Source organism: Oncorhynchus keta, chromosome 28 (assembly GCF_023373465.1).
Source record: "Oncorhynchus keta strain PuntledgeMale-10-30-2019 chromosome 28, Oket_V2, whole genome shotgun sequence".
NCBI lineage: Eukaryota > Metazoa > Chordata > Actinopteri > Salmoniformes > Salmonidae > Oncorhynchus > Oncorhynchus keta.
In genome coordinates, this window is record NC_068448.1 from 28232605 (window position 1) to 28243039 (window position 10435).

Here is a 10435-nt window from a genome sequence, read left to right on the forward strand (position 1 = left end):
TCCACTGCTTGTCCTTCATATCTCAACTTGACCATGAGACAGTTTAAAATTATATGGATTTCACCACAGTGATACATTGTATATTCTCATACACTGTTGTACCAAGTCCATCGGAGTCCCCTATTGAACAAATCTTTATTTATGGGATCAAATTTGCTCTTTACTAAACATTTCAAGTTTCTCAATTCTCACAAATGAATGCAACCTGACAAGGTTATTTTATGTTTTATAGTCTAATATTGCTGGCTGCTACCAGTGGCACAGTATTGTACTTCACATTGCTGTTGAAAATTAAAATGTGTGAAACACTCCAGAGTTTGCTCATTTGGCTCAGATCCCAGGAACTCTGGCCGGGGGAATAATATTGTCCAATGGGAGGGGAGGCTGATGCTAGCTCAGGCCAATGACTGCATTGGGGTGGGGCTAGTGGTTGGGCTAGGAGGGCGAGTCTGACAGGAGGACTTCTAGGTGCTTGTACTGCTTATTGGACGGTTGCCTCCCTTGTAACAGACGAAGGCATGCGGTACAATCGGTATCTAGAGGAGAGCCAGTGGGACATAGTAACACACAGTCAATCCTAAAATTAGTTTACCTCAAAGAAGGAAGGATGCTTTTAACAATATTGGAACATGGCCCTAGAGTTGGCTCTGCATACAGTACCTCTAATAGGAGGTGACGAAGATGAGTGTGGCTACACTTTTTTTGTAACTGATTTGCAAGACACGTCAGTACAACATTACCAAACCCAACAAATAATGTGATACATTACATGGCCAAAAGTTTTGATAACTGTTTAAATCTTTCTAGGACAAGGGGAATTTTCTCAAAAAATTCCCCATAATGATTGCCAGCAGCATCACCAGGAAAGAACAGGAACTGCAGGTCGACCAGGTTAGTCTTCTCCTGAAAGGGGCACACAAAATGGCGGAGAGTCAACACGTGCTATAGGTGAGTGAGGGTAAAATAAAATTCCAAAGCATTCTTCTGATCCAGACAAATTGAATGTTAGATATCGACAAGAAGTAAGTTAACCTGTCATGAGGAAGTGTGCATCGTAAACCCCTCCAAAACATTGCACACATTATCTGTCATATCTCCTGCCTTTATTTCATTCCATAGGTAAATAAACTGTAGGCTTGGCTTAGCAACCACTATAGAACTCACAGTGTAGAGGATGAGTAAAGACGAGAACTTGGATGAGACTATACAATGCTTAAAGAGACTGAACGATGTCACCAGAGAATACCGGTCCTCCATGTGAGACAGGAAGAATCACCCTTGTCAAAAATAATTACAACAGCACATTTTTTCTATGACATTACAGTACTCGGTACTGTTGGTTGTCAGGTGTCCTTAACAGCTGATGTTGTCTGACTTGGAGGTGAAGGGAGAGTCCACAGAAGCATCATCCTCAGACAGACACACTTACATCTGCGGCCCTCAAGGCTCCGCAGTCATTGAGCCCGTCTCCCCCATATGCCCACAGGGAGGGAGATGGGGAATGGGTGAGACCTTAGGCCTGTACCCTTTTCACACTACTGAGCTGTGCCAAAGTGAACTGAGCCAATCAATGGAATAATCTGCCCTGCGTCTGTCCTTTCATGTTCCTCCATTTGCTACAGAGTTCCTTTGTCTTTCTCCTTTTCCACACTTTCAATCAATGTCATTCTAGTCCCGTCTCCTCCTCTGGGGCCTAATTTATAAACCATGCGTACATACAAAACATACCCCAAAACATGCGTGTGCCAGTTTTCACACAAAATTTGCCTTTATAAAAACTAAATTTGAGGTTAGAATGTGCTCACCATCTCGCAAACTTTAGACCATTCGTATCCACAGTTTCTAGTGCTTGAAGTATTGCAAGCAGGTTAAGTAGCCTAGTATTTTGTGCAAATGGGGGATAAGATGGACACGTTTGTTCATAACAAATTGATAAGATGAAATTGTTTGCCGTTAGTGAGAAGAGAGAACAGCAATTTTGTTTCTTTGCATCCTAGAATAATTAGAAATAGGCATCCTTTTCCTAGGTTATATTAGAATCATTGCAGAATAAATTCCTCACCTTTTCTGTGATGGTTTTCTACTCACGAGGTATCCTATAGACCCGCAACAAGTTAGGATACCATTCTTCCTGTCTTTCATTTAATTGGACCAACTTCACAGTAGTAAATAGATAAGCTATTTCAAGTATTTGTGAATGCCATCCGATCCAAAGCACAGTTTATTAACAGTAGAACAGACCATGTTTGGGCTACAAAGACAGAGAGATGCTATTCATACCAGTGACCATGATGGCATGAAGATGTGCCAATATGAGGGTAGTTATGACCTCAGCACTCACCAGCTTGACCAGATTGTTCATTACCAGCAGACCATAGGGACTGCATGTCTATCTCTAACTTCCCCCTGTGTACACAAACACATCTCCATCAACACCAAGTAAATGTGATAGTTCACAATCGGTGCTACAGGTAGAGGTTTAGAAGAGGTCATGGGGGGGATCACGTGACCCTTGAACGAGATGGCCGCATGAACTAAGAGCTCCGCACAAGTAGTTTCCAATTCCTAATCTTACCTCCACTCCAAGTTCAAACTCATTTAGTTTCAGTAAGAAAAAGTCATGGCGGCTACAAAAGGCAACACTACAGGTGACATTTTTACCCGGACTCGAGTATTAGCGACGGAAAAAGCCTCCAAGAAGAAGCTAGCTTCAGAAAAAACTAGCGCCATTAGCCAGGAGCAAGAGTACCCGCTCCCCCACGAGGCACAACGAATGCCAACCTCGCACTCTGTCGAAGACATCCTTTCTGAGTTGAGATCCCAACGTACAGAACCTCAACACCGAATTAGATGCCATTAACTCTCAGCTCAGTGCGATAGGGAGCAAGGTGACAATCCTGGAAAACGCTTTGCCTGACATCAAAAACAAGATAACCATAAACGCGGGGCGCCTGGACGAGGCAGAGGGGCGAATCCTATCCATGGAAAATTTATTGACAGATGCCATGGAAACAATAGCATATGCTAAAAAGAAAATAGAGCATCTGGAAGAGAAAACAGAGGACCTGGAAATCAGGGGGCGAAGGAATAATTGTGTTCTATTCAATCTGGGCGAAAAAGAAGAGGGAAACATGCCACTGATCCGCTACCTACAAGACAAACTTCCCGAGTGTCTCCACATGTCCACCAACAGGCCCATTGAACTCGAGAGAGCTCACCGAGCACTGAGGCCCCCACCAGAAGCCAGACAACCACCGCACCCAATCACCATACGTTTCCTGAGATACACCGACAAGGAACGAGTCCTACAGGCGGTGAAAAACAATACCATCACAGTGGGAAACGCCAAACTCACTTTACACCAGGACCTGTCAGCTGGAATACGCCGAAAGCGCCGAGAATTTGACGAAGTGAAGAAATACTCCATTGACCGAGGCATCTTCAGGGGATTCAAATACCCAAACGAGCTCAGGATTCTTCACCAAGGAGCCTTGCGACACTTCAAAACTCCCGAAGAGGAGTTTTTTGAAAGACAATCCTGGCCAATGAGAAACAGACCAATGACTAAATGCGATTAATGCCATTACTAAAGGAGGTAAGACGACATATAGCCGATATCCAGAGACCCACCCCCTAAATGTCATTATAGCCGTCCAATTTATATTTATTTTCCTTTAACTGAGAGGGATGGGCTGTATAGCCTAACCTAGGCCTACTAATGTTTCAGCCTACTTTTATTTCCCTGTTTTTTTGTTGTCGCTATTATTACCTGGGGTTCCCTATGTCCCTTGGGGGAGGTATATGTAGGCTGGGCTATTGATTTTATTTTTCTCCCCTCTTTTACTGTGGTCTGGACGAAGGCAACTGTGTTATTTACTCAATGCGGGGTGGAGAGGATGAGGCATTTCTTTGGTGGGGAGAGGGAGATGTTGTGCGTTGCTAACTGTTCCCCGTTTTTGTTTTATTCGGAACACAGAATTGAGACTGAGCGGGGGGGGTAATAGATCGAACGGGATGTGTCGAGTTGTTTGGGAAATCGGCTGGGGTGTTCATATATTATTATTTTATGTACACCATTTATTTTCCTTTTATGTGAACGCAGCTGTAATTACTAGAAAAAAGCAATGGAAGCACACAGGCTAGATCTTGAGAGGGAGCTGGAATGCTGTGAAAAAATACATAAACAATCCCTAGACAGCACCTCCTGGAGTCACCTTAAAGCAGCCAAAGCCAAACTGAATTTGGACTACACTCGGGAGATAAAAAAAAATGTTTTCTTTACTAAACAGAAATACCATGAGTATAGCAATAGGCCCAGTAGATTGCTTGCTTACCAATTAAAAAAGGAGCAGTCAGAGCGTACAATCATGGCTATCCGAACAGCAGAGGACGAGGTCACATATGACCCAAAAAAGATCAATTTAACTTTTCATGATTTTTACTGCAAACTATATACCTCTGAGAGAAAACACACGGAGGCAGAACTCCACTCTTTCCTAGAGGGAATCTCGCTACCTAAACTATCAGAGACCGACCAGGAAGATCTCAACTCCCCCTTCACTCCTGAGGAGATACTGGAGGCAATTACCTCCATGCCACCTAATAAGTCCCCAGGCCCAGATGGATTCCCCAGAGAGTTCAACAAAGCTTTTTGGCCCCAGATCAGCCCTATCTTCATGCCAATGCTGGAGGATTTTTGCAAAAACGGAGTTCTCCCAGACTCAATGCACACAGCTCGCATTACAGTGTTGCTAAAAAAGGACAAGGACCCCCTATCCTGCTCGTCCTTCCGGCCCATAAGCCGGATTTCGACTATAAAATAATTACCAAATTGCTCGCCAAAAGACTAAACACTCTTCTTTCCAAAATAATAAAAGCGGACCAAACTGGATTTATTAGAGACAGATACTCTTCTGATAACATTCGCCGTCTTTTTGATATTATTGATCAAGTAAACGCACAGAAGACCCCTGTCCTGCTGGCTTCACTGGATGCTGAGAAGGCGTTTGACAGGACGGAGTGGAGCTTTCTGTTTTCAGTCTTAATAAAATTTGGGCCCATATTGAACTTTTCTAAATGGATCAAATTACTATACTCTCATCCAAATGCCATGGTGACTACTAATGGACTGAACTCTGACAGATTCCCTCTGGAACGGGGCACAAGACAAGGGTGCTCGCTGTCCCCGCTGCTCTACTTGTTGGGGGCGGAGCCTCTGGCAGAGCTGATAAGGAGCAATCCAAGTATTATGGGTGTTTCTGCAGGTGGCCTGCAGCACAAGATTTCGCTTTACGCGGATGATGTCTTGCTCTACATATCCAACCCTGAGAAATCCCTCCTTCTCATTTTAGACACAATTGCTCAGTGTGGCAAGTTTTCAGGTTATACGATCAATTTTAACAAATCCACTGTCTGCCCTCTCAATATTACACTCACCAGCTCTATGAAGACACTTTGTCCTTTCCAATGGAAAACACAGGGGTTTCAATACCTCGGGATCTTCATAACACCAGATCTGAATAGCCTTTTTAAGGAAAATTATCTTCCACTCCTGGATCGAATCAAGAACGATCTCCAAACCTGGATCTCCCTCCCAATTAGCTTAGTAGGAAGAATTAATGTAATCCGTATTAACGTCCTCCCTAGACTGAACTAGTTATTTCAGATGCTCCCATGCTATCTCCCAGTTTCCTTCTTCAAAACAACTAACCAAAGCATCACCAAATTTATATGGGGCAATAAAAAACCTAGGATCAAGTTTTCCACTTTATCAAAACCTGAATCTAAAGGTGGTCTTGCCCTTCCCTCCCTTCAATTGTACTACTGGTCTGACCAAATCCGCAACATGCTAACATGGATCACAAACAGACAAGAGTCAACGTGGATTCAGATAGAAGCCCAATCCTGTGGTTCATTGCCCTTAAGCTCAATTATATTCATTAATAACTTTAGTGAAGTGGGCAACATAGCCAAAACCTTTGCGATTTACAGCACCCTACTAGCGTGGAGGGACTGTAAGAAATACCTGGGCATTTCCTCCCAAATATGTTCTCACTCACCTATAGTAGGCAACCCAGACTTGCCAAAAGCCCTGAGGGATGCCAACTTTAATCTTTGGCATACTCTAGGAATCAGAAAACCACTACACTGAAATCCTTTCAAGAGCTCTGCAGTGAATTCGATGTGCCAAGATCCCATTTTTAAAAATATCTTCAAATTAGACATGTCATTTCCTCATTTACCTCCAAGAGGAGGTTTAGAACTCAGTTGAATGAAGTTGAAACCCTTCTTGTCACAGCACAATCCATTAAAGGCAAAATATCTTACATCTATAGACTCCTTTCTGAGAAAGGAAGCTCCTCCTTTACTCCTTTGAAAATAATCTGGGAAAAGGACCTTGGTCTGACTATCAGTGATGAGTTATGGGCGGAGGTTTGCGACAGGGTATACTGCTCCTCTACCAGTGTAAAAATGAAAGAATCTAATTACAAATGGTTGTACAAATTTTATTATACTCCTTTGAGACTCCATAGAATGAAAACAGATATGTCTCCTAACTGTAAAAGATGTACCTCTGAAAGTGGAACCTATATGCATGTATTTTGGAGCTGTAGGGAGATTGCCAGATTCTGGCAATCTGTACATACTGCTGCACAGAAAATACTAGAGGTACAGTTTGATATGACCCCGTGTATCTATCTTCTTAATGCCCAGCAGGACTTTGTTCTTGATCCTGACAGAGAAAATTTGCTTATGACAATTACATACTTTGCTAAGAAATGTATTATTCTATTGTGGGCCTCTAATACCCCTCCTACATTTAAAATGTGGATTGACCAGATTGTTGACTTTCTTCCTCTTGAAAAGCTCACTTATGACCTCCACAAGAGACAGCCCAAGTTTGATAGACTCTGGTCTCCACTATTCAACTATATTTCAAACTGGACAGAGTGAACGGGGTGACTAGGGAAATGCGCAGATACATGTTGTGTAAGGTACTGTAAAACCTAAAAACGAATTATTGGCCCGTCGTCTCAGCGAATGCTTGAAATAGCTGATAAGAACCTTGATAGTGCTGCTGCAAGTGTTATATGTTTTCTTTGTGTGTTTTTATTTTTAATTTAGTTTTTGAGTATGTGTGCGTATGTGTGTGTGTGTGTGTGTGTATGTATATGTGTGTATGTATGTACGTATGTATGTATGTATATATATATATATGTACCAAGGAAAATATATAGATTAAGAAAAATAAATGCTTTTATTTGACTTTATCATTCATTTTAATTGTATTTTTATTTTTTCAAATGTATTATTATTTTTTGACTTTCTTTTTTTAAAGCCTGTCACATCTGTGAATGTGGAATGTGTTTTGTTGGTTGATTGAAAAACAAGAAAACTTAATAAAACTTTAAATTGGAAAAAAAAGAAGAGGTCATGGAGGACTTGGGTAGTAGCTAGGAGGGACATAAAGAACATAAAATGTGGTTCAATGGTGCTCAAGTCAGTCTGCCCATCCAGAGGTTTGTAGCCGAGAGGTAGCACCCTGAAGCCTTCACTTGCAAAAGTATGCAGGGTGTTTGAGAATTGTGTAGGCACTGCAAGACATGGTTTAAAAGAAAGACAATAGAGCTAAACAATAATCAAAGAATACGAGCTTAAAACACCTCACAAAATTCATTTGAACAAGTGTTAATGCTAATCTTATCGCAACTTATTCTTTCTGTAAAATATCTATAACTTCATGGCCTTCTTTATCTCTCTTTCTCTTTCTCCCATACTGCTTTCTTTCAGGCAGAGCCTGGATAAAGGCGAGGGATGGCTGTCCCCCGGGGGCCACCGTCACCACACTCATCTGCTGGAGGGATGAGAAGGGCAACAGCGCAAGAGGGCCCTAGCCTCATGAATGGATTGATAGAACATGACAGAAGAAAAACATGGTTAAACTTCCCAAACTTCCCATGAATCCATCATAACAGTGTTATAAAGATGTCATAAACAGGCATGACAACTGGAAGTCAGTTTATGACAACTTTTGTTGTTGAACAAACTCTTATTCAAATGCAGGCTATATAGTCCATACTGTATAGGCTTCCGTAGAAATGTGCTTGCCAGTCGTATAGTGACAAGGATTGTTTTGTTCTTGGGTTCCTCTCAGAATTATTAATTCATAATTTATAGCATCTCTGCCCAGATCGGCATTTCCCAGACTCAATTCTGGGCACCCCAAGGGGTTCATATTTTGGGTTTTGCCCTAGCACTACACAGCTGATTCAAATAATCAACTCATCATCAAGCTTTGATTATTTGAATCAGCTGTGTTGTGCTAGGGCAAAACAAAAACAAAAAGTGCCCTCCTTGGGGTCCCCATGACCGAGTCTGGGAAATGCTGATCTGAGTAGAGGTTCCAATGACATAAACATAGCAGAGATGCTATAAATTATGAATTAATAATTCTGAGAGCAACCCAATAACAAAGAAATCCTTGTCACTATCTATACGACTCGCAAACTGAGGTCTGACGAGCAAAACAAGTACCCCATACTAGAGCGCTAGCTTACCTTTATCTTCTATTTTGCCTGTCTTCATCCCCTATCATATGACATCTAAGCACATTTCTACGGAAGCCCATACAGTATGGGCTATATAGCCTGCGTTTGAATAAGAGTTTGTTTAACAACAAAAGTTAAGAAATAAATAAGGGTTAAATGTAATGTTTTTTTGTGTTTTTTAAAATCATTATAGGCCTACTGTTTATAATCTAAAAATTACCACTATATGCCAGATTGCATGAGACTATCCCTACACATGATACCTAGGACATTCCATAAACAGCCAAAAATAAATGAATTAGGCGGCTGCATCATGCGTGACAGGCTCAGCCTGTTCACACAAGTGAAATGCAAATCCAACATAATCATGAGATCAAATTTCTAATTGATACTGTTCCCATCCCCATGGGACAATGATAAATCCTAGTATTTAAAACATACAGTGCTTTTGGAAAATGTTCAGACCCCTTCACTTTTTCCATTTTTGTTACGTTACAGCCTTATTCTAAAATTCATTCAATTACTTTTATAAAAATAAAAACAGAAATACTTCATTTACATAAGTATTCAAACCCTATGCTATGAGACTCGAAATTGATCTCAGCTGCATCCTTTTCCATTGATTATCCATGAGATGTTTCTACAACTTCATTGGAGCCCACCTGTGGTAAATTCAATTGATTGGACATGATTTGGAAAGGCACACACCTGTCTATATAAGGTTCCACAGTTGACAGTAGATGTCAGAGCAAAAACCAAGCAATTAGGTCAAAGGAATTGTCCGTAGAGCTCCAAGACAGGATTGTGTCGAGGCACAGATCTGGTGAGGGGTACCAAAGCATGTCTGCAGCATTGAAGGTCCCCAAGAACACAGTGGCCTCCATCATTCTTAAATGGAAGAAGTTTGGAACCACCAAGACTTTTCAGCACTCTGCCAATCAGGCCTTTATGGTAAAGTGGCCAGACGAAAGCCACTCCTCAGTAAAATGCACATGACAGCCCCCAAAAGGCACCTAAAGGACTCTCAGACCATGAAAAACAAGATTATCTGGTCTGATGAAACCAAGATTGAACTCTTTGCCTGCCTGAATGCCAAGCGTCACATTTGGAGGAAACCTGGCACCATCCCTACGGTGAAGCATGGTGGTGGCAGCATCATCATCATCATGCTGTGGGGATGTTTTTCAGCGGCAGCAACTGGGAGACAGGTCAGGATTGAGGGAAAGATTAACCGAGCAAAGTACAGAGAGATCCCTGATGAAAACCTGCTACAGAGCACTTTGGACCTCAGACTGGGGTGAAGACTCAACTCTAAGCACCCAGCCAAGACAACGCAGGAGTGGCTTCGGGACAAGTCTCTGAATGTCCTTGAGTGGCCCAGCCAGAGCCCAGACTTGAACCCGATCGAACATCTCTGGATAGACCTGAAAATAGCTGTACAGCGACATTCCCCATCCAACCTGACAGAGCTTGAGAGGATCTGCAAAAAATGTGACAAACTCCCCAAATACAGGTGTGCGAAGCTTGTAGCGTCATACCCAAGAAAACTCTAGGCTCTAATCGCTGCCAAAGGTGCTTCGACAAAGTACTGAGTAAAGGGTCTGAATGCTTATGTAAATGTGATGTTACATTTAATTTGTATATATATTTGCAAAAATGTCTAAAAAACTGTTTTTTCTTTATCATTATGTGATATTTTGTGTAGATTGAGGGTAGAAAAACTATTTAATAAGGCTGTAAAGTAACAAAAATGTTGAAAAGGTCAAGGGGTCTGAATACTTTGCTGAATGCGCTGTACTTGCATTCTGAGTAGATCATTTATCTTGACTCAGGATATGACTTAGATGCAGACACGGGAGGCGGATAGTACAGTTCTCAAGATGATT